This window comes from Dromiciops gliroides, chromosome 6 (assembly GCF_019393635.1).
Source record: "Dromiciops gliroides isolate mDroGli1 chromosome 6, mDroGli1.pri, whole genome shotgun sequence".
Taxonomy (NCBI): Eukaryota; Metazoa; Chordata; class Mammalia; order Microbiotheria; family Microbiotheriidae; genus Dromiciops; species Dromiciops gliroides.
In genome coordinates, this window is record NC_057866.1 from 248,875,657 (window position 1) to 248,901,808 (window position 26,152).

Genomic DNA, 26,152 nt, shown 5'->3' on the forward strand with positions numbered 1-26,152 from the left:
TAGAGATGAGACTGTTAAGACCCAGGGGAGTTAAATAATTTCCTCAGATCATTCACACCTTAAGCTTAAGAGGTAGGATTTGATTCCAAGTCATCAGACCCCAGAGGAGAGGGAAGGCAAGGAATAAGCATTTATAAAGCACCTACTAAATGCTAACCTTTTTTACAGCTATTAACTCATTTGATTCAGTGTTTTGGGCACTGTACCTCATGAGTTACTCTCTAGATTTTCCCACCCCTCACCTTTGTGTCCCACAATTTATATAGATTTAATTTAATTAATTTGTGAACCTTTTAAAAAATTCATAAACCTAAAGATTTGAAGGTTTAAAAACCCATGTGTGAGGGAACAGCCTAGAGATACAATTTAAATGTAGGAACAGAAGTTTTGAACTTTCATTTCTGGCTACAATATTTCATTGTCATTTGAGATCACTTAAGTTCAGTCTCATTTTCCTAGTTGTGAAATTTACCTCGCAGAATCGTTTCAAGGATTATGTGCAAAGTGAGATGTAAGATAAATGGGCCTCTTTATTAGCATTTTCACAGGTCAGTTCCTTTTTGACTTGAAATCATGCCAAGCAATGTTTTAAAATAGTCACACACACCCCCCAACTCTTCAGATGTTCAGTTTTATTCTCAATGTTAATGGAAAAACACACAGGTTGGTTGTTTTTTTTGTTTTTGTTTTTTTAACAGGGAATAAAGGGGGAAAAATTAAATTGGGTGCAATTCCAAATGAGTTAATCTTGTTAGATTTGTTGTCCACAATTGGCAGTATACACGTGTTCTAATAATTCATATTTTATAAATACTAGTAAATTATTAAGTTTTAAAATAAACTTGTAAAATGTTTCTTTTATTGCTGCATTTCAACTAGCTTATTTCTTAAAAACATTGACAGACATGTTATGAATTCTATGAGGTAAATTCATACATATTAAAAGCACTACCTAGTTATAGCACTCATTCCACCCTTTGCTATAGTTTAATATAAAATTTTAACAGGAATAGATTTCTGGAACACAGCTAGATTGAACCATATGACCCCATTTATGAGTTTCTTGGGCATGTCTGTAAAGTTCCACAAGATGGCAGTGTTTCAAAAAATGATTTTTCAAGCAAGTAACATTTGTTTCTTCTGAGTTTCTTGTTAGAAAGAGTACACATTCATGTGTTTAAGGACAAAACCAAAATTAATTAATGTATACCACCTTTCCCTGGTGCTTATTGAAACTCTCCCTAACAAGAAAAGCAGTAGGGGGCCAGCTAGGTGGTGCAGTGGATAGAGCACTGGCCCTGGAGTCAGGAGGATCTGAGTTCAAATCTGGCCTCAGATACTTGACCCTGGGCAAGTCACTTAACCCCAATCGCCTCACCAACAAAACAAAACAAAACAAAACAAAACAAAACAAAACAAAACAAAGAAACAAACCCAAACCCAAAACCAAAAAAAAAAAAAAAGAGAGAGAAAGAAAAGAAAAATAGTAGGAAGGAATGAAAGTCTGAACAAAAGTATTTTCTCTTCTCCATGCAGTGTCTTGAGTCTCCATAAATTGACTCTTGGTGGACCCTTTCATGCCACTCACCAAAAATGGTCTTGGTTGTGAGGTTCTACAGAGTAAAACCACCCAAAGTTATGGTTAAGGAATTTGATTAGCATGCTTTACAGTTGGGAAGGGAGAAAGTGTGTTTTTGACAAATATTAATGAACTGGATTATCCTGTCTTTAGCATGATGCATGTTAAGCATAAGAATAGGGATTGGCTTTATGATGTTAATTGTTTTTCTGGTGAGAAAACACCCTCTACCAATACAGGTCAGCATCTTTTGAAAGTAGGTACAACCACAGCAGGCTCTGAATGGGCAATCCAAAGAGCCATGGGCTGTTTGCCCTTCTAATTGCTGGAAACATGGTGGTCCCTGGGACCAGAAATCTATTCCTCACTTAAAAAAAAAATGAAGCATTAACATGATCTTATCCCCTTTCCCAAACCCTCATCTATTTTCCCCTTAACACAAGGGATTTGATAGGGAGGGAGTAGGGATTAATTCAGAACAGTAGGTTATGTCTCAACTGCTAAATTACTCACTTCTTTTCATCAGTTAAACTAAATGACATGAATATGTGTGTATCAGCATAACCCTATCTATGGCCAATAGGAAGGGAGAACTTTTCCTCAAATTGTCTAGACAGAAGATGGTAGAATATATATTCTAAACCCAGCACCAAAACCCAGAACACATACTTGTTAATATCATATATGTGAACACATATATTCATGTCTTACACATGCCTGCGAATTATGCAGTAGAACATAGAAGCTAACAATGTGCAAAATACCCTTATGTGTATGTATCGATATATAAATAATGGAAAAGGGTACATATACACACAGAAAGAAACTATTATAGTTAATCAATAAACATGTAGTAAGTACCTGCTATATGCCAGGCTCTGTGTTAAGTTCTGAGAATATAGTCACAAAGGTTATAAAAATCTCTGCCCTCAAGAAGTTTATATTTTTCTGGAAGCATATGACACATTTTCAAATGAGTAAACAAAGAAATATAGGATCTCTATATCTCTATCATCTATATTTGTATCATTTCTGATTCAGTCTTTCTTTTTTCTACCCACATTGATTGACAAAAGGATACTACATAAAGAATGGGAAGAGTTCTTTGATATAGCAATTTCTTAGTTTTCATATTTGTCTTTGTTTCTCCAGTGCAAAGGTACACCATTGGATTGGGGTGTGGGGGTGGGGCAATGAGGGTTAAGTGACTTGCCCAGGGTCACACAGCTAGTGTCAAGTGTCTGAGGCTGCATTTGAACTCAGGTCCTCCTGAATCCAGGGCCAGTGCTTTATCCACTTCACCACCTAGCTGCCCCCTAGTTTCTTAGTTTTAATCTCCAGGAAGCCTTACCTGATAAAGATGGACTGCATTTTAAGAAATACATTTAAATTTGTATCTTTTGCATTTATATTTGCTAAATTTACCCGCTATATGCCTTCTCCTCTGCCCTCCCAGAGAAGAAACCCATGTAACAAAGAATTATTTTTTAAGAAAAAAAAGGAAGAGGAAAAAAATCAGCAAAACTGATTGACACATGGAAAAAGTCTTAAAATACATGTTCCACACTTAAGAATCTTTTACTTCTGCAAAGTAGCTGGGTAGGGTTGTCTTTTTCTATCTCTTCTGTGGAGCCATGCTTGAGTTATTTTTTAAAAATAATTTTGCAACATTTACAATTCTTTTAAAAATATTTTAAAAATTTATTTTGTTTTTAACATTAAAAAATTTCCCCTAGTATTTCTTGCTCTCTACTACCAGAAAGCCATCTCATCTAACAAATAATATATATATATATTTTATTTATTTTTTTTTGCGGGGCAATTGGGGTTAAGTGACTTGCCCAGGGTCACACAGCTAGTATTTGTCAAATGTCTGAGGCCGGATTTGAACTCAGGTACTCCTGACTCCAGGGCCGGTGCTTTATCCACTGTGCCATCTAGTTGCCCCACAAATAATATTTTAAAGAAAAAAAACAAAAAAGAATAAAAGAAAACAAATTCATAAAACTGATCAAGTTGAAAAAGTCTGAAAATATATGTAATGCTATTTATATATACATACATATATACGTATATACATAGACATATATTTGTGTATATATGTGTGTGTATTGATATATACATATACACATATACAAATAGATATAGTATGTGTATCTATCATCCATCCATCCATCCATTATCTATCTATCTATCTACCTCTAGACTTTCCACATCTGCAAATAAGTAGTGTATTCCAGTACCTCTTCTTTGAGGTTGTATTTTTTCCTTGTGTTTTGGAAATATTACCTTTTGATGTTTTTGCATTGTTCTTTCTATTTACAATGTTGTAATGATTGTGTACATTGTTTATGTACCTTACTTTGCATCAGACTGTGTCTTTCTATGTTTCCAAAGTGCTACCATAAATATTTTGGCATATATGGGGATTTTCTTCTTATCAATGACCTCCTTGGTAGATAAGCACAGTAACCAAATTTCTAGGTCAAAGGGTATGGACATTTTAGTAACTTTATTTACATAATTTGAAATTCCTTTCCAAAATGGTTGTACTAAGTCATAGTTCCATCAACAATGTATAAGATTATCTTTTCCAGACCTCTCCAACATTGACTTATTCCTATCTATTTTTTTCAATTTTTTAGGTATAAGGTAAAAATTTAGGGTTCTTTTGATTTTCATTTCTCTTCTTATTATTCATGAATGTAGGAGATGGAGCAAATTGTTGGTATAAGTCTAATTTCTGTCAGACTGCTTTCTGGGTGTTTTGGTTTGTTTTTAGGAAGGCAATTCTTTTCCAAGTAATTTTTTTTTGGTTTATTGAAAACTAGGTTATTGTTTTTATTTGTTTCTGATTTTCCCTTATCTAGTCTGTTCCACTGCTCTGCTCTGCTAGTCTTTAGCCACTGCTAAATGTGTTTGATGATACTCCTTTATACTATTACCTTTTTTCATTATTTCTCTTAATATTGTAAATCTTTTGTGTCTCCAAATTAATTTTGTCATTATTTTATGGTTTTTAAAAGTATTCCTTTGATATTTTGATTGGTATAGCATTAATACCATCAATTAATTTTGGTAGCAGCATTATTTTTATTATATTGGCTTGCCCTGGCCATGAACACTAAATAGTCCTATAGATATTTTAATTATTCTTTGATCCTTTAAAATATTTTCAAATTGAATAATAGATTAATATATTATATACTTATTTTATGTATTTTGTAGCTATTTTGAATTGAATTTCCCTTTCTCTCATGGCCTTTTTGGTTTTGTTATCATATAGAAATACTTTTGACTTTTCTGGGATTATTTTGGAACCGGAAAATTTGCTTGGCAATTAGTTAACTCGTTTGTTGATTTCCTAGGATTTTAAAAGTAAAGCATCATGCCATTGGCAAATAAGATGTATTATCTCTTCTTTACATTTTTTGCCTTTAATTTCTTCCTCTTGTTTTATTAGTATTGCTAGCATTTCTAGAACTATTTCAAATAATAGTGAGAAGACTGGCATTCTTGCTTTATTCCCACTTTTACTGGGAAAACTTCTAGTTTGTCCCTGTTGCATATGATGCTTGCTTTTAGTTTTAGATAGAGACATTTTATGACTAAAAACTTCCCTGTATGCTTATGCTTTATAGGTTTTTAAAAACATAAATGGATGTTGTACTTAATCAAAGGATTTTTGGAATCTAGTGAGCTATCATGTTATTTTGAAAATTTTTGTTTTGGGAGGTAGCTATGTGGCAAAGTGGATAAAGCACCAGCCCTAGATTCAGGAGGACCTGAGTTCAAATCCAGTCTCACACTTGACACTTACTAGCTGTGTGACCCTGGGCAATTCACTTAACCCTCATTGCTCTGCAAAAAAAAATTTTAATATGATTGAGTTGATTGTTTTTTAACTATTGAACCACCCTTGAATTTGTGGTATATACCTGGTCATGATGAATAATTTCTTGGATGAATTACTGCAGTCTGACATAGTTTTATTTAAAATTCTTGAAATAGTTCTTAATGCCAATATCCTTCCCTGGTTTGTCTCATTAAAATGGTCTAGCAGTGTATATATTCTTTTCTAATTTTCAACAACAATTTGTGTAATATTGATACTAATTTTTCTTTAAAGGTCAGATAGAATTCTCCTATAAATCCATTAGGAACAGGACTTGTTTTGTTTTTTTCCTATTTGCTAATTCTCTAACCACTAGTTCTATTTCCTTTTATGAAGAAGCTCAAGTTAAATGGCCATAACCTTTTCAGTGCAGAGGCAAGGTCCTCAATTGAGAGATGTCAACACATGTGAAGTTATCATCTGGGAAAAGGATACACTGATGCAATATTTGGAAAATCCCAAGCTGCATGTCTCTGGAACAAAAATGATCATGGTTGCCATTAAGAAGGAAAAAAGGGCCCACATGTTAGCTTAACTTTTAAAAAAAGGTTTTAATAATACCCTATGGGCTTATTACAAAAAGATGATGAGATTTTTTTACATGTAACCACATTACACTGCCAGTATATGTCAGAAGTGTGACTGTGAAACTCCAAATACTTCTGACACTTTAGCAAATTCTCTTTCCAGTAGTCCATGCTGTCTCCCTAGGGCTGTCATTACTATATTAAATAATAATAAAGGACCACTTAATAGTCTCTTATGATTTGACTTGTGAAATGTTTTGAAAAATAGTTCTTGGTGTGTAGAATTCTGCTCACCAATGTGCCTCTGCCTAGCCAAAAGCAATGACAGAAGCAGGTTTGCTGAATTAAAATGGAAATATTCCTTTCCTTTTTTCAGCTACCATTTTTGGGTATGTCAAAAGACCTAATTTCACATCTTTTCATGAATGTATGACTCGTCAATTATTTCAAGCTATTTCATCATGCTTTATTGTATAAGAATCCTCAGCTATGAACATCTGATATATTTCATAGTGTCAGTAATCTTTGCATTTCAAATGCTCAAGTGCCATGACTATTAAGATGTCAGATGCAGGGGCAGCTAGGTGGCACAGTGGATAGAGCACCAGCCCTGGATTCAGAAGGACCTGAGTTCAAATCTGGCCTCAGACACTTAACACTTACTAGCTGTGTGACTCTGGGCAAGTCACTTAACCCCAATTGCCTCACCAAACAAAAAAAAGAAAAAAGAAAAAAAAAGATGTCAGGTGCAGATGTGGCTTTCTGATGTTCAGACCAACGTATAGCTCAAGATTGCTTTGAAAAAGCTAATGACAAATTTAGATTTTGGAGAGCTTATTTGGTGCCCTTACTATCTCAACTGAGTAGGAACATGGATGCTAAAGGCTTCACCTTGAGTGCTTTGGTTTGAAGGGTGTGAGAATCTTTGGCTTCAGTTCCTCTCCAAATCCTGCTAGTTCAACACTTATAGCTGGGAAGCAAGTCCACAAAGAATGTCACTGACTGAAGATGTGGCCTTTGATTTCTCAATGTCCCGGTCCTCTTTGAGAATGAAGGACAAAACAACAATAACAATGATGATGACAATTTTCAGCTTGCTTCCCTAGAGACTTTGGGTTATTTCCCCTAGGGTAACACTAGGGTATCTCTTGGTTGAGATGAAATATTTCATTCCCAGTGGGTGAGCTCAATCATTCTGCGTATTTTCTGGTATATTCTAATATGTATAACTTCTCATTTCATTTTGCTACATGCTTTGAGAAATGTTCACTATTCACTATTTGTGATGGTCTTTTATATAACTAGCCTTTTGGTGGGATGAAGCTAAGTATGTGAATATATATTTGGAGTACCCTTTCTTCTTTAAATGACCTGACCAAGAAAGCAACTTGAACATGAATATAATTCCCCAAACCAGAAATATTTAGGATAGAAGATTGATATAATTGATACGATTGATTCATATAATTCTAATAATGATGGCAACAATATAATAATAACAATATAATTCTAATCCAAAGTCTATTTCTCTCAGAGAACAACTCAGCTCAACCTCAAGATCCTTTCTCTTTCGCCTCCCCACATAGGAATAAAAGTCTTCTTTGAGGAGTAGAAGCCAACATTGAAGGGATCAATGTCTCCTTGTGAACTGTATTTAAATAGCCCAGGTAGACACACATATAATCTATATGAGCATCACACATGCATATAAATGTTATTCATGTGGACTATTTCTCCTCTTCCAATATTTATACCATAGGAGAAGAGGGAAAGAAGGAGGCTGTATTAAATTCTTTTCTTTACAGTCATTGATCCTGGTTCTGTGAAGAGACATTTTTGCCTTAATACAGGCTCAGTATAGAAAGGACAATTTTTCAAATATGTGCTGTATCTGTGGGCTCATAGTTTTTTTTTTTTAACACGAAAGTTAGAAGTGTGTGCATTTAGAACAAAGAAGAGCTTTTTGAAAGCCTGTGTCCATAAAACCTTGCTTGCCAATGGACTTAGGTACAATGTTATAGAACCTTTTATAAATACTGCATACACATTAAGTGGGATCCCAATAGAAAGCACCTAAAGAAATAATTTTGACCCAATAATTTGTAAAAATCATTATTTGGTAATTTATATTTTTATAAATATTTAAAAATATTTGACACAGTAACTGTGTGACCCTGGGCAAGTTACTTAGCCCTAAAAAAAAAATAGTGTGATGGAAAGAAACTAGAAACCAAAGCCCTCATTTACACTTGATAAAAAAATTATTTTCAGGTCAAAACTCTAAATGATGTTTCCATAACTTCAAATTATTTCTGATACTTTTCCATAATTTTAATAAATTCTGGATATATATTCATACATATATACATATATACAAACATATGTGTGTATGTGTGTGTATTTACAGAACTCAAAACACTAGATGTGTGTGGCCTGTGTCCTCAGTATTTTTCAACAAAGATATCACCAAAGGTGGGATATTATGTGGCTTGTGTCACACTTCTTACATAATTGGCATATTTTATCTTGATAAAGAGGAAAATAAATTAATAAATGCTCATGGGATTTCTTAGAGGTTTATCAAAGAGAACTGAAGGGCCAATTACAGATTATGCACACCAATGTCCTCATTTTATAAATGCGTATATAGATTAGAGGTTAACCTTACTTTGCTTTTGAGCAGAGTTGCAATAATGTGCTTGCCTTGCACTTCAGCAAGCTCTGTCCAGCTGGGGACAGACATCAGGTTTCCTGGGCAGGAAATCGGGTACTCATTCTAGAATTTTACTTTTTTTGTGTGTGTGGGGCAATGGGGGTTAAGTGACTTGCCCAGGGTCACACAGCTAGTAAGTGTCAAGTGTCTCAGGCCAGATTTGAACTCAGGTACTCCTGAATCCAGGGCCCTTGCTTTATCCACTGCGCCACCTAGCCGCCCCTCATTCTAGAATTTTAGAAGCAGAGCAGCTCTGCTCTTGGGAAATGAAAACACACCGAAGTCTATACTGAGAATATAATCTGCCCTTCACTGCTAATACAGAGACAAAGGGAGGAGTGGGGATTCTCCTTCCCTAATTTGTGCTTTTAAGTCTTTATTTTGCTCTTTTTTGCCCTTCAAAGATAGGTCTAAAGTTCTTTAAACTGATTTCACCTGTATAAAAATGTGAGGGGTAAGGATAGGGAAGGATTTAGCAGAGAGGAAATTCCAAGCTCTTTGTAAGTAAGGATCACATATTAATTATTTTTAACATCTGCAATGTTTAGCACGGTGCCTTGACCACAGTAGGTACCTTCCACCTTCTAAGTGCCTATACTTGTGTTGCTAGATGCCGTCTCCTTTTTTTTTTTAAATTTTTTTTTTTTTAGGTAATTGGGGTTAAGTGACTTGCCCAGGGTCACACAGCTAGTAAGTGTCAAGTGTCTGAGGCCTTGCAGTCTCCTTTTGAAAGAGGAGACAGAGCTGCTCTCAGGCCTCCTTCAAAGAAACCTGGTATATGAGCCTTGCCACTCAGCTTCACCTGTCTCCTTCTGTGTCTCTGAAGGCTGCAAAACTTGCATTGCTAGGGCAGCTAGGTGGCACAGTGGATAGAGCACCAGCCCTGGAGTCAGGAGTACCTGAGTTCAAATCTGGCCTCAGACACTTAACACTTATTAGCTGTGTGACCCTGGGCAAGTCACTTAACCTCAATTACCTCACTAAAAACAAAAACAAAAACAAAAACTTGCATTGCCCCACTGTGAAGTAATCTATGGAGGCTGACTCTGTCCCCTGCAGCTTTTCTGAGAGATTGAGATCTCCCTGTCTCTCTGTCCTGACACTTAGAGTACGAGCTAACTTCTTTGCCATGTCCCTGGTCAGAGTGTCTATGAGATCCTGTGATCCCATGAGATCAAATTGGGTACAGAGCTTTTGCAGGTTTTCAGTCCTGCGACACTGGGTTAGATGCAAGTCTCCAACACCCAATCCTCCCTTACTTCTTCCTCTCTTTTAGAGGATGACTCAGATCATCCACAGGCTTCTGATTTTACGAGATTGGGCTGATTTCAGGCCCCCTGGCCTCTCAGCACGTAAAACATCAGCAGGTTTCAGGCTGTTTGCCAGTTAACTCAGCCTAGCTTCCCTTCTGTTGTGACCCTTCCCCCAGAGCCCAGCTTCTGTCTGCCTCCTTGTAAGGTGATGAACCTTATGGAGAAACTTACAGAAGTTTCCCCTTGTTGTATTGGATCATAGTTTCTCCTGGTGCCTTTTTAAAGTTTTGTTTCCTCTAGTGTTTGCAGGAGAGCTGACTTCCCTTAACGATCTTTTATATTTCCATTTTTAAGCAAAAATTTGTTCTTCTTAATTTTCAATCTTTAACATTCACTAGATTCTTTACTCCTTAAAAATATATCTAAATCGGGGGCAGCTAGGTGGTGCAGTGCATAGAGCACCGGCCCTGGATTCAGGAGGACTTGAGTTCAAATCCGGCCTCAGACACTTAACACTTACTAGCTGTGTGACCTTGGGCAAGTCACTTAACCCCAATTACCTCACCAAAAAAAAATCTGTCTATCTGTCTATCTATCTATCTATCTATCTCTATCTATCTATCTATCTCTATCTCCTCCTCTGGCATCCCCAAACTATGTAATGGAGGGTGACATGCCCAGTGTGACTAGCAGTTTAACCGACTCTTCTAGAAGATAGAAGTTGAGTCCCAGGGGGTAGAGGGAGCCAGGGCAAGGGTGGGCTGCACACAGTCCCTCTTCTAGCTTTCTTTCTTTCATTTGCACTACTGAGTTTACAAGATTGGCCTCATGTGCATGTAGGTGCTCAGCTTTAACATTCTAGCCCTTATTTAGCTCTCCTGCTTATTTCCCTGACTGGCTTAAGACTGTGTGTGTATATGTATGTATGTGTACATGCAGGTGTGTACATGCTAACAGTTGCTACTGGGGGACAGCTGTCAATCCCTGCCACTTTTGCCCCAGGAGAAGTCCCTTGATCTGAGCACCAAATGAATCTATCATATTTGTTGCGGACTAACTCTCACCTGTCCTCAAAATTCTTGCCAAACAGAAGACAATCATGGACAGTGGGCAACAACTTTTATCCAAATAGTCAGTCAGTCAGTCAGTCAACCAGCATTTTTATTTTATTAACGATGGGACAGACACTGTACTGTAAAACAGGAATTGGAAAAGGTTTAGGGTAGAGTGAGATAAAATTTCCACTCAACAAAACTGTCCCATTGGAGAAGTCTAATTTTAGCAGAATGCTGATATCAAGGGACCCCTTAAAGAATGAGGAGGCTTGGGGCAGCTAGGTGGCACAGTGGATAAAGCCCTGGATTCAGGAGGACCTGAATTCAAATCCGGTCTCAGACACTTGACACTTACTAGCTGTGTGACTCTGGGCAAGTCACTTAACCCCCATTGCGTAGCAAAAAAAAAAAAAAAAAAAAGAAAGAAAAAAAGAATGAGAAGGGTTGACTTTGCCTCCATGTCTGTAACTCTGGAGGCTTCTATTACCCATTCCAAAAAGTTTGTGCCTTTCCTCTCTTGCTCTCTCAATCTCAAACTCTCCTTCTTTCTCTTTCTCCTAAGTCTTTCTTTTTTTGTGGAAGCTATATTTGGCATTACAGGTCTCTCCCCTTAGGACAGGGGTGTTGCATCTAAAAAAAAACCCTTCACCTGATCTACTGTAGGTGGAAGTTTACCAGCCTGGATTTTGTGAGAGACAAAATCTTACCCACTATGAGATCTGCAAGTCTAGGGATCAAGAGGTAAGTAGACAGACTGAAAGGAAAAAAAAAATTAGTAGTGCACTAAGGAAGACCACGTGGATTAAGAGCAGCTTCAGCTTTATACGGTATGATTGGACTTGTACAGCTTTTTAGGCTAATTTAAAGTATCTAGCCAATCAGCATTCTATGGCAAAGTAGAAATGGAGGAAGTGTGTGAGCCTTGAGGTCACTGGGATTGCTAAAGGTCAGGTTTATTCCTTTGGGAAATGTATTTCTCTATGGTTAGTCTTGTCAGAATTCCCTGTTTTGGCAGGAAATAATTTTATTTTATTTATTTATTTTTTTGCAGGGCAATGAGGGTTAAGTGACTTTCCCAGGGTCACACAACTAGTAAGTGGCAAGTGTCTGAGGCTGGATTTGAACTCAGGTCCTCTTGAATCCAAGGCCAGTGTTTTATCCCTGTGCCACCTAGCTGCCCTGGAAATAATTTTCTATCAGCTGTTCTGCTTGGTTTTGATTCCAAGGACCATCTTGCCTCTACCAGAATAAGCTGATCACCTGAAATCTAGTCACTGTGCAGATTGACACACTTATTGATTTGTTGTTATTCAGTCAGTTCATTTTACAGGTGAGGAACTGAGGTAACCACAGTTAACTGACTTGTCCAGGGTCACGCAACTAGTAAGTGTCTGAGGTCAGATTTGAACTCAGGAAGATGAGTCTTCCTGACTCCAGGCCCAGTGCTCTCTCCACTGTACCACCTAGCTGCCCCATCAGTTTTTGATATTTGACACGTTTCAACTCCCTCAGCTGCCTTTCTTCTCTGATTGGAGGGAGGAGTAATAAACTCTTCCTATAGCTTTCTTTTGGGGCAGCTAGATGGCTGAGTAGATAAAGCGCTGGGCCTATAGTCAGAAGACCTGAGTTTAAACATGGTCTTAAACACTTACCAACTGTGTGACCTTGAGCAAGTCACTTAACCTGTTTGACTTAATCCACTGAAGAAGGAAATGGTGAACACCTTTATCTTTGCCAAGAAAACCCCATGGATAGCATGGGTCCATGGGGTCATGAAGAGTCAAGACATGACTAAACAATAACAACTAAGCGTTCTTTTATAGAGGGCTCAGATCTTTCCAGGTAACTCCATTTTTCATCAGCAGCTCTGCTTGTTTTCTTCTCTACAGAACATCATGCCCCTAAGCTGAATACTGCCCCACCCCCTTTTCAGCTTCCTTTTGTGTATTGTCTTCTCTCTCCCATTAGATTGTAAGCTCCTTGAGGGCAGGACTGTCTACTTTCATGATGAATGGGGCCATGTTGATTGAGTTGATTGATGACCTTCCAGGAATAGTGGCAGTTTATTTGATCATGCTTCCAAAACTAGAAAGTGGGGAAATTGGAGGTGGAGGGGGTTCAGGGAAGGAAGACTACTCAACCATCATCAAAGCTCTTGGTGAAGCTGTCAAGATAACCAGGTAATAGGGCGTGAAGTGAATCATGACTGGGGCCTTCCTAAAATAGTGGTCACCATAGTGGTACTCCAGGGTGAAATTACAGAGCTGCAAGGGTTAAAACCTCCAGGGCTTAGTTTCTGTTCCTGTACAAGGCTGCTGGTAATTCTGTCAAAGAGATTTCTGGGGAATAGAGATAGATCATTAAGATTACTGTTAGCAAAGTTCACTTAATACTTCTGTACTACCTATTGGTCTGCCTTTGATAAAGAAAAACAAACCAATGATTCCTGTGGGGTTTTTTTTTTATTTTTTATTTTTTTTTAGTGAGGCAATTAGGGTTAAGTGACTTGCCCAGGGTCACACAGCTAGTAAGTGTTAAGTGTCTGAGGCTGGATTTGAACTCAGGTCCTCCTGACTCCAGGGCCGGTGCTCTATCCACTGCGCCACCTAGCTGCCACAATTCCTGTGATTTTTTAAAAAGTTACCTCTTGATTATTTACAAAATGTCTTTCAAGTTTTTATTATAACAACATGTTATAAAGACCTTTGCTGATATCACTAAGTAAACTCCTGCTTTCCTCTCTTTTCTACCCCACTTCCTAGACAATGAAGTATTCAGTTTAGCAGAAGGTCTTTAGATAATTCAACAAACATTTGTAAAATGATTAACAAGTGATTAACAATTAATATCTCCTCTGGGAAAACAAAGGAGAATTAATGACACAGGGCAGTGTTATTTCCTAGTTCCTCAGTTTACATTCTTCCTGAAAACCCATTTTCCAGTCAAGCCTGGAACATTTTGCACAACATTCTCTTAATTGTTAGTTAATGAATGCTGGCATGATGCTACATGGCTTTCTAAGGGTAGAGTTATTCAAGAACTTTGGGAAGGAGAGACACTTGTCATTGTTTCTTCTGGAGAGAGACACTTAGGGTTCTACATACACTGGAGCCACCTTCAGGGAGGAGAAATGGAAAAAAATTACTTGCAATCATGTTGGGGAAGCTGGCTCCTTCACATGTTCCTGACTTCTGGCTTGTCTCCTGTGGACCTCAAAGATTTCAAGGGAATTTACCCTTGAGTAAGATGAGGGTCTCTGTCTTGGTTGAACTGAGATTGCTCACTCTTAGAGGAGAGCCCATGTAGTCTGTGTAATTTTGGTGTATTCTAATCTTTAAGAGTTCTCTGATTTCTCCTTGCTACATAAATAGTTTTATTTACCATCCACTATTTGTGATGCTCCTTTGTGTAACTTGCATTTTGTTGGAAGGGACCAAGATGGTGGGTATAAATTGAAAGCTATCCACCTTTCCCAACTCCCCACCTCCGCCCCATGTGAAAGATAGTCAAGAAGGAGGCTTTTTATTTTGAACCAATCACACCCTTACGTCAGGAATATTTAGAAGAGTTACATAGACATAATTTTAGCATAAGACCTCTTTTCTCAGAGGAGGTCCGTTTCTTGTTCTCCTCAAGGCAGGAACTGAAGTTATCCTTAGAGAGTGGGCAAGATTCCAGAGATACCTATCACTGTTTCTCTTGAGCTGCATTTAAACAGATTCATGTAAACATACATATAACCTACATGGGCAACACACACCTTACATTTCTAACCTAAAGTGCCCAGAATTTAACTCAATACATTAAATATGTTTGGGTTTTTTTTTGTGGGGCAATGAGGGTTAAGTGACTTGCCCAGGGTCACACAGCTAGTAAGTGTCAAGAGTCTGAGGCTGGATTTGAACTCAGGTCCTCCTGAATCCAGGGCCGGTGCTCTATCCACTGTGCCACCTAGCCGCCCCCTCAATACATTAAATATGATCTGAACAGGGAGAGTACCGTGCCACCTTATTCTTGGGAGCTACACTTCTCAGTGGCTGCTCACAATCTCTTCAGCTTTATTGACTACCATATCAATCTGTTGACTGATGTTGAGTTTGCAGCCCATGAAAAACTCCAGATCCTTTTCAGAAACAAAACCACAATTGAGTAACAACGCCTCATCCACATGGTCATTCTGGGGTAGATTTCTTGAAACTAACTGTAAAAGTTTCCATTTCTCCCTTTCATCTGATTGGACTCCAGTCTTATACTATGGAACAAATGTGGGAGTGAAGGAACTTTTACAGAATCTATTTGTCTTGATCCTTCACCCAGGAGTTTAGAATCTTACAATCCAAGAGTATGAATGAAATTCAGAGGCTTTTTAGTTTGAACAAGAATTTATGATACCTGAGTAGAGGCTATCCAGCCACACTCTTGAAGACCTCAAATGAAAGGGGAAATACCCAAGATTGCTTCATTCCACTTTGGGGGTAGCGCTTTCAAATTTTCTTAACATCAAGTCTACACTTACATCTTTGCAATTTCCATGAGCTCTGTCCCAATGTGCCCATCAGGTCAAGTTTAATCCCTCAATCACACTTCAAATATTTGAAGACAGCTATCATGTCTCATTAAAACTTCTCCTTTCTAGACCAAGCATACCTAGTTCCTTCAGCCTGTCTTTATATGGCATGAATTCAATGCCCTTCACTTTCCCAATTGCCTTTCTATGAACATCAAGTGGTTCATTAATTTCCTTTTTAAACCATGGGACCAAGGGCTGAATACCACAGTGTGTTGACTGGAGTAGAATGCAGAGAGACCCTCACCCCATTATCTCTTACTGTATTCATTCCATGACTACTTTAGATATTTTCCCCTGGCACATTGTACTACTTGGCTCATCAAATCTGCAGTCTAACAAAGCCCCTGACCTTTTTCAGATTACTCTTTAGTTGTACCTCCCCCACCTTGTATTTGATTTTTATAAACTTAGGGTTGTAATCATCTCTTGTGAGATTGCATCCCATGTCATGTCTGTCAAGATTGTTTCAAACACAGGTGTGCATAGAGTATACGCCAAATGTATTAAATAGCTGGGCCATGTTCTATTTGTGCCTATACTTTTGAATCCTGGATCTGATATTTAATGTGCCGGCTGCCTTTTTAGCTTTGTGTCATTTGCCAATTTAAAAATGATGCCATGTATACTTTTATCCAAGTCACCAAAATAGAATTAAATGAGGATGAATTCCTTGGGAACTCCACCAGAGGCCTCTTTTCAAGTTGGCATTGGACCATTACTGACCACTCTTTGGCTAAGTCAATTAAGCAGATGTTCCTCTGCTAGCATCAGAATCTGGCTCACAGCTCTTCCAAAAAAGGGTGCTCACTTTTCCTGCAATCACAGAGGCTTGGATTATTAATTATAATATTAATTAAGTGAATAGAGAACAGGACTTTAAAAACCTAACATAAAGTATAGAATAAGCTAATTTCTGAGCCCCTAAACAGGAAAATTATCTTCCCTTCTCTGGATATCAAACAAGCTAACCTCTGCTGCATCCCACTTTCTCAGGGGACCTCTATAGTTCACTTGAATCAGAGTACCAGTGAAGTAATAGATCTGGGTTGTATCTGAATACATGTGGTTCTTTGCTTTACTTATTCTTAGAATGTAAACTCCTTGAGAGTAGGGATTGTTTCATTCATTGTATTTACTGCTTGGCACATAGTAGGTGCTTAATTGACTTGTTCATTGATTATGATACTCTTTTGGAGATAGCCTTATAGTTGGGCCTTTGGGCTTCTTTCAAGACCCACTTGAATCTGAGTATATTTGTCTCTTCCTCCACCTTTTCCCCATATTCTGAATACTTTCCTCCCAAGGGCAGCTAGGTGGCTCAGTGGATAAAGCATTGGTCTTGAAGTTGGCAGGACCTGGTTTCAAATCTTACCTCAGAGACGCTTACTAGCTGTGTGACCCTGGGCAAGTCACTTAACCCCAATTGCCTTAAAAAACATCTGGGGCCATATCTAGTCACCTTGATCTATATATTGCCAGCGAACCCAGATAGCTCTGGAGGAGAAAGAGGTTGGTGACTTTGCATAGCCCTAACTCACTGCAAGTCATGACATCATCTCCCTGATGTCATGGTCCTCTCTTCAAGAACTAAGGACAAACAACAATTTTTTTTTCTCCTTCTCTATCCTTACTCTCTCATTGGAAATCAGTCTTAATCACTATCTGTCTGGTACTAACCTCAATTATGACTTTTTTTCTTTGTGCCTCTGTATCTCTATCCTTTTAAAGGTCAAGTCCAGGGGTCACAGGTATGTGAACTCTATAGTTTTATCATATAAACTCAATGATTCTCATTGCTACCTTAAAAAAGGAGCCATGAACTCAAATCAATGCCAGAAAAAATAAATGACCTCCTCAGCAGAGCAATGAGGACCCAGGATAAGAAGAATTCACACACTACCTAGAGAATTCACATCTTGTTCAGAGAATTCTCACCTTATCCAACTTCTCACACATCAAACTAAAGTATGTTTTGCTCTTTTGCATTCCCCGTTTATCCTGGCATAAATGACCAAAGATTTAATTTTTATTCCCTTCCCTTATGTCCCTGATCATATTCTCAAGTACTACAAATATGCTGTGGTTTTTTTGCTTCATAGTTGTATCATCATAAAGATATGTAACTTATAAAAGTGTGTTTTTCTCTCTCTACTGAAATTTCTGAATGAATGGGCCCAGTTAGATAATGTCTTTGTCTGATTTCGCTTTTTAATGTCTACCCAAGTAGCTTTCCTATTAACTCTGACTAATTTCTAAGGGCATTTTTCTCAAGGACATGTTCATAAAGGTAAACATAGCCAGAGGGTGGGTGGCTAATGAGAGTCATCAAAATGACTCATATGTCTGGTGTGGCAACAGTTGCAATTATGAGAGAAATTCCCAGACTCAGTGATTTTTTATCAGAACTTAAGAAAAAATCAAATGTTAACTCTCCTGGCACTGACCAAAATCTATTTTCAATCTGCTTTGTTTGGGAAACCGACAGTACCCCTGGGTTCAAGCAACCAGCAGGAAATGCAACTGGAAAAGCAATCAGCCATAAGTAGTGGGAGTCTGTTTTTGTTTGAGCAGAGTGTATCCGGAAAGAATGATGTTTTTCTAAGGTTTTATATAGCTCTGTGTTGATCTATATAATGCATAGCAATAAAATGGAACATTTATTTGTAAGCATGAACAAGAAGAAAAATTTTGCCACGGGTAACACAACACATTTTATCAAGGTTTTGTTTTATTTTTTGAGTAGGACAGAAAAAAAAAAAACACCAAACAAAAACCTTCTGTTTGGTTAGGTATGACATTACAAAGGTCGTATTAACATATTTCTCCACTTTTCTAAATGAATGTAAAGGGTGGGTTTGGGCATAGTCTGTGGTTCCAATGAAGAGGTGTTTACCAGCATAGAGTCCTGTCTTTTTCCCACATGCCCTCTCCCAAGTCCAATTCCCTGGCTTTGTTCCCACAGTCTCGGCCCACGTTTGGTGTACCCACTTCCCATACATTACATGTTTGGTTCAAGTGAAAAACATTTCCATAAAGTGATAGCTAACATTTCTTGTAGTTTAGTGGTCATCACATTTCCCAATATTTTGTGCTTTTTATATAGCATTTCTGTGTTTTTATATTTGCGTGGTAAGACTTCCCTAAATACATACCTTTATGCTATCTAAATAAGGATTAAGACAGGTTTCATCATTGAGTGTTCTTGAAAGAATTTTCTAGTTGTTAGGTTGTTTTTCATGGATAGGGATATTCCCTAGCATTCTTTGATTGATCCTACAATCTTTATGTTAAGAAACATATTATGAGACATCCGTGCTATGTAGGAAGGACTTTATATGACTATTGACCTCTTTGTCTTCTTTTAAATTTCAATTAAAATCCTAGCTTCTACAGGGAGCCTTACCCAACCCCTCTTAATTCCAGGTTTTCCTTCCATTCATTATTTTTAAATTTATTCTCTTTATAGGCTGCTTTGTATATACTTGTTTGCATGTTGTCTCCCCTATTCGATTGTCAGCTCCCTGAAGGCAGGGACTGTCTTGCCTCTTTTTGTATCCCCAGTGCCCAGCTCCTAGTAGATGCTTAATATACAATTGATTGATTGGTTACTGGTATGTTTCCTACTAATATGTTTCCATTTCTTGATCAGCCAGGAGACAAAATAGTTAAAAATAAAAGTTATTTAATCAAATAGCATTACAAACACAGGAACAAGAAAATGTACATAGCTTCATTACACATGGGCAAAAGCATAATAAAAGTTCATGTCTAGAGAACATGTCGAGAAAAAACACGTAGGAAACACATGTGGCCAAGGGACATAGAGGAGGCACTCATGATCAGGGTACATTCACAGAGGGCACATCTCAGGAATCCATGTATCCTAAATCCACAAGTGTCAGGCACTCATATAGTACCATATGTGACTGAAGTACCCATATTGCCCAGGCAACTCTCTATATAACTCTTGGCAGGATGTCCTATCTCTGATCTCTGCTATCTCTGTAGGGTGTCATGTCTTCTGGTCTCTGTTGAATGTCTCATTGCCCTTCTCTGTTGCCTTATCCCTGTTGGACTCACAGTTGTTTAGCTGCTCTCTGCTAAGTCTTCAACTATCTGCTCCCATCTACTAGGATGTTTAGACAGCCTCTCCTTGACAAGGTAAGAGCTACTCTTGTTTTTTTGTTTTGTTTTGAAGCTACTCTTTAGTGTACATGTAAGGGGTGTAGTGGAATGATATGTATCTATCCCCTTAATATTATTTACCCTAGGGGGAATAATTTTTATGTTCAGATTGAAATCATGACAACTATCTCTTAATTGTGGAGTATCCCAAGCTATATACCAAATGGCTTAACTTCCCCTAAAATACCACTTCCACAATGTTTGTTGTCATTTGTCCTTCATTCTTGAAGAGGACCATGACATCAGGAAGGTGATATCATGACTTGCAGTGCATTGAATTTTAGTGAGGGAAAGCTATAAAAAGTTACCAGCCTCACTCTCTCCTCTGGACCATCTGGGTCCAGTGGCAAGATATAGATCAGGAAGACTAGAGATGCCCCTGGATACAGTGGGAGACCTTGGTCTTTTTAAGCTAAGGTCTAAGTTTGTACCACCTGTAGCAAATAGAAAATAAAATCAGTTTATCCAAACTGATAGGAAACAGGAATGTGACAGAGTATATAAATGTAAATATATACCAGAAAATACTCAGAAGAAATGATCTCTCCCATTGGGAGTGAGATATCTTAGTTCAGCCTATAGAGAGGCTTCCAGATTTCATGCAAAGAGAACTTCCCCAAAGTCTCTAGTTCAAGGGTTGATAAATATATTCTATATATAGATATTTTACATTTTGCTGGCCAAGACAAAGTAGAGAATACTTCATAGGTATTTATTTAACAAGTCATAAAACACATTTTTATCATCAAATTCAAAATACCAATACCAATACCAATAATAATAATAATAATAATTAATATTACAAAATCCAATTTATTATAATACAAGTCTATTAATAAGAATGGAATTTGGGGGATAACATTTCACTTAACTGAGGTTCAAGGTTAGTGTTCCCTACCATCAAAATCAATTTATATATATATATATATATATATATATATATATATATATATATATATATATATATATATATATATAGGTTTTTTTTTTTTGTGAGGCAATTGGTGTTAAATGACTTTCCCAGGGTCACACAGCTAGTGTCAAGTGCCTGAGGCCAGATTTGAACTCAGGTACTCCTGAATCCAGGGCTGGTGCTTTATCCACTGCTCCACAAAGCTGCCCCATCAAAATCAATTATAAATGTTATTAATTAATACAAATCTATATATAAAATGAGATTTTACATATTTCATTTTTAAAAATGTGGCAGGTCATATTTGGCCCCAGGCTATAGTTGATTGATCCCTGCTCTAGTATAGATAGACATCTAGTGTAGAAGGACATCTTCTCTACATGTTGACTTCTTACCAGCGTATTTTTCTTCCTTTAGGTACCTAAAGAAAGTCTGGAGCCATGTATCTTCCTTCTCAAAGCTTAAAGCCAGAAGCCTAGAATCTCTCCTCTCCCAAGCTCTTGTCCACTTTGCTTCTCATGGAGGCATGGGAGATTGAGTCATCACTCTCTAGCAACAAGGAGGGTCTTAAGTAAATGGGCTTTGAACCTTGGGTTACACATAGTTAAAGCTATGAGTCACTATGCCAGGTGGAGAGCTAGCAAAACCTAGGAGATTCCTCCATATTAAGATTAATTCTATTGTTTTAATACCTTTTTCTTAGTGAAGATCCCAATACTGTGGTCTCTCCAGTTACCAATGAACTCTTAGTTGCCAAATCTCATAGTCTTTTCTCAATATTGACCCTTCTTGACTTCTCTTCAGCCTTTGACACCATTGATCACCCTCTTCTCCTTTGCTATTGTTTCTTCACCAGTTTTGCAGGATACTCTTCTCTCTTGGTTCTCTTTGTACTTGTCTGATCACTCCTCAGTCTCCTTTGGTGGATCTTGATTCAGGTAACATCAACGTCAATCAGGACTCTGCACTGAGCCCTCTTTTTTTCTCTCTTTGTATGATTTTAGTTGGTGAAATAGTTCCTATGAATTCAGTCATCATCTCTATGCTAATGATTCTCATTTAACTTCTATCTGCTTCAGTTTATTCAATTGAAAAATGGGACTAATAATAGCACTTGTCTTCCAGGGTTGTTCTGAGAATCAAATCAGATAATATTTGTAAAGCATCTAGCAAAGTGCCTGGCATGTAGTATGCATTGAATAAATTCTTGTTTCCTTCCTTCCTTTGAAATAAGTTTATTTTTTTTCTTCTTGAAAATTAAAGAAAATCTTTCTATTAAGAATGGTTTTTTTCCCTTGGGGAGAGAGGAGGGAAGGGAGAGAGGGAGAAAAATTTGGAACTCAAAATCTTATAAAGACAAATGTTGAAAACTATCTTTATATATAACTGGAAAAAAATAAAATACTATTAAGATTGAATAAAAAGAATATGTTTTTGAGATCATGATTTGTACCTCAATCCTATTTAATGACAAGGGGACTGGTGCAGATCAGTACATATCCTTCATCTTCCATCAACCAATCAATAAGCATTGTTAAATACCAATTATTTATTAAGTATAGTTCTAGCTGGGAAAACAAAAACATGATTTCAATAGTCCCTATCCTCAAGGATCTTACTATATTTACTATCTTACCATCACATTCTATCATGACTGAATAAATTGTTACATTATGTTGATGGTGGGTTTGCTTTCTTAATATAAAAAGGATAGAATTTTATTGGTTTCATAACAAACTGGAAACAGAAGACTTAATTTCTGTTCTACTACTAACTTGAAGAAAGCACTTTTTCCCCTCTGACCTTAATTTTTTACCCTGTAGACTTTAAATATAATAATGTAAAAACTCCTTAGGTTTTTGAGGAAGTTAGGACCACTTAGGGAACATCAAGTTGATAAACCAATCATAATTTATAAAATTATTTGAGATTCTTGAAATAAAGGTTTTACATAGATAAAAGTGTATTAATAGTAGCTGTAGGGGGGAGATTGTGGTTCTGTGTAATCAGCAATGACATTGGGTCTAAATGTCAATTTCTACATGTGTGACATTGGACAAGTCGTTTAACTTTCTTAAGCCTATGTACTCAGCTATAAAATGAGATAATGACTAATATTTGCATGACATAATGGCTAAGGCCCCTTCTAGTACTTTTTTTTTAATTTAAAAATTTTTTTTAAAGTACTAAGCATTTTTATTTATATTTTTGGGTTCCAATTTTTATCTCTCCTTCCCTCCCTCCCCACCCACCTCCCTGACATGGCGAGCAGTCAAATATAGGTTATATGTGCACAATTATGTAAAACGTTACTATACCCTTTCAGTTATGATATTCTGTGATTCAATGTTATTGTTGTTATTTCATTAAAGAGACAGTGATGGTATTATCAGTATGTACAGTGAGATAATCATATAAATTATGTGCTGGCACCAGGGGTGTGCCTGCCTGAACCCCTGGGCACAATGGGCCCACTTTCTTTTGAGATCTTTATCTGGTCTTCTCATAATTTGAGTATTTTGTATTTTTGAAGCATTCCTCTATTTCTTTTGCGTTCTCAGTTTTGTTAGTATTTAACTGTGAATAATATATTCTGATTATTCTTTTTATTTCTTCTGGTTTTGTTGTGATTTCACATTGTTCATTTGCTATTTTATTGATATGATTTTCTTTTCTTTTCTTTTCAATTAGATCAGCTAATGGTATATAAATTTTATTAGCTTTTTAAAATAACCAACTTTTAGTTTTACTTATCATTTCTAAGTGTTTTGGTTGTGCATTTTAATTTATCTATTTCTCCTTTAATTTAATATATCCTCTTTGGGCTTATTTATTTCATTTCAGATTAATTTCATTTGATTCATTTTGATTTATGGGCTTTCTACATTTTAAAATGCATATTCAGTTCATTAATCCTTTCTTTTTAATTTTGTTAATGTATATTTATAGGGATATACTTTTTCCTTGAGGACTGTTTTAGCTGTACTCTAAAAATGTTGGTATGATGTTTCATCATTATAATTTTCTTTTTAAAAATTGTTTCTGTAAGTTATTCTTTGACTCACACATCATTTAAGATTTCATTGTTAATTCTTCATTTGGGTCTGTGTCTTTTTTTTTTAATTCCACATGGTACTGAGAAATTCTTTTGCAATCCCACTTCACAGATGTCATAATTCTTTTAACCTAGTTCCTCCAGCAATTTGTTCAGTTCCATATTTTTCTTTTGTTTTCTGTTAGACATCAAAAACTGAAAGATGGACATTGAAGTCTCCTCTCATTATTGTGTTATTGTCTATGTCTTCTTGTGACTCAGTTAATGTTTCCTTTTGTGAATTTGGATGCTAAGGCAATTGGAATGTATAAATTTGCTAGTGATATGGGTTTGTTGTCTATAGTTCCTTTCAGCATTATGTAGTTTTCTTGTTTATCCTTTTAATTTTCTGAATGTTTATTTTTGTTTTCTCAGACAGCTTAATTGAAACTCTTGCTTTTTTGATTCACCTGATACATAGTAATTTTCCCCTTCCTCTCAGTTTTATTTTGTATATGAATTTGTTTATTAAATGTATTTCTTGTAAGCAACAGATTGTAGTAGTTTGTTTTCTTAATCTGTCACTCTTTTTCATTTTATTGGATTATTTAATCCCTTCACATTTAAAATTATGAGTTAGGTTTGCATTTTTCTCCTTTTGTCTCTGATATTAGGGGTTTTTTCAAGTTATAATCTACTCCCCCTACCCCCATGCTGTCAATACAAAGCTGTCTTTGGTTATTTGAGCTTAATATTTTCTTAAGGTGACCATATTCCTGCTGGTTCTCTTTCCCTCAACCTGGATACCCCTCTCCATATTTGTTATCTCTTTCCTTTTGGAGTTTTGTTTAATTCCTTTTTCTTTAATGCTTTTACCTGGTTGTTTATTTCTTTCCTTCTTTTTTCCTCTCAGTCAAGTAGATTCCCCCTTCATCTTTTCTCCTTCAACTAGTCAAGTTCTCATCACCAGCACTGCCTAAATGCAACAAAACTTTATGGATAAACCCTCATAGCAAACACTGGCATTTAATAGACTATGTCACTGTACAGAGAAGAGAAAGACAGGATGTAAAAGTGACACAAGCAATGTGTAGTGCAAAGTGCTGGACTGATCACAGACTTTATCTTCTCCAAACTAAACATTCACATTCAACATAAGCAGGGACCTCAAGGCAAAATCACTACCAGAAGACTTAATATAAACAGATTAGAGCACTTCTCAGAGTGTGAACAATTTGTCACTAACTTAGTGGTAAGGCTAAGCCAACACATGGCTGGCAACAGTGAAGCAGAAAAGGAGTGGGCAGCTTTCAGAGATTTGGTATACAACATTGCATTTACTCATCTAGGTCAGAACACTCACAAACATCAAACTGGTTTGATGAAAATGATGGGAATGTTCAAAAGATGCTAATTGTATCTTGACCTCAACATACTGATGTCATCTTGGTTCTCTGCAAGCAACAACCAATCATCCAACCAACCAATTTCTCATGGAGTCAAAATTTCTGAAGTATATGTTCTGGGCTTTCCTTTCTAAGCAGTTTTTCTGTTGTTTTGTAGAGCTTGTGCCAAGGATTCCCCTTTTCTAATGTGCCCAACTCTCAGAAAAATGTCAATTCCTGCAGGTGATAGACTGCCTCATAGCAGGGGCTATGTCCTTACTATCAATTATGCAGCCCACCCCTGAACTATACCTTCCTCCTCATCATGTTACTTCCTTATTTGCTTCTTAATGACCTCCCTGGGTTCAGATCCTCCCACTCCCTCAGATGTCATAGGCCCCAGAAGCTCCCACATTTAGTCCCACAAAACAAAACTTTACTTGTAGGTGGGGTTCTATGAGGTTCTGTCCGTAACACTCCAAGACCACCTCTCCCCTATCATCTTTACCTTATTTCTGTCTTCATCCCTACATATTTGTGTATATTAGTAAGTAATCTCTTACTGGCCTCTTGTTTTTCTCCTTGGTTGCTTCATTTGTTCACCCCATCCTGCATTTCTGCTTTCTGGGATGTTCAAGAAGCAAAACATCTTTTCAGGTCTGACTTTCTTTCATTTTTAATTAAAAAATTAATTTATTTTATTTTTAATTTATGAAATAAAACAAGTATTTCCATAACATAGTATACTAAAAAAGATGCACATGAAACTGCAAATCTTTTATGTACAACTTGCTATTCCTTCCTATGCCTTTTCAGGTCTGACTGTCTAAAATTTTTTTCAAATGCCTCTTTATTGCCCTTTCTTATTTATGTTTAGGCTCAGATTTGTAAGGTAAGTCACCTTCAGATGTAACCTGAATTCCATTGTTTCCCAGAATACATTATTGGATTCCCTCCAACATTTTCTGGTGAGCCTTCAGTTATTTGAATTTCCTTTCCTTTGGACTTGAACATCTTTCTCCTGGTAACTTCCAGAATTTGTT